Source organism: Penaeus japonicus, unplaced genomic scaffold (assembly GCF_977035675.1).
Source record: "Penaeus japonicus unplaced genomic scaffold, GWHDUDI00000001_assembly GWHDUDI00000029, whole genome shotgun sequence".
In the NCBI taxonomy this organism is placed as follows: domain Eukaryota; kingdom Metazoa; phylum Arthropoda; class Malacostraca; order Decapoda; family Penaeidae; genus Penaeus; species Penaeus japonicus.
In genome coordinates, this window is record NW_028234431.1 from 15,518,788 (window position 1) to 15,519,177 (window position 390).

Genomic DNA, 390 nt, shown 5'->3' on the forward strand with positions numbered 1-390 from the left:
ATGAAGGTGGCTAAGCAAAATTTGATGATTCAGCTTCAGGTAACTGTGGTACGTACAACCAACTTCCATAAATCTTGACACAGAGTGAACATTTTATTTGCCGGATAATTGTGAACATAATTATCCGAAAATCCGAAACACCTTATAAAATAAAATTGATAAAAATCTAGATTGTCCTGTATTGCTTGAGACAATATATATTCAGAATTAAATCAAATTCAAAGCAAATATCATAATTCACATTAGAAAAAGGAGGTTACAACTAGATAATAAGTGTGTATACAAAGAATATGGTGGAGACTGGCAGTATTAAAGTTTACACAGGACCTGAAGCTAGTAGTCTAACATGTAGACACTGTCAAAACTGACCAAGCAGGACCGAAGTTTAGA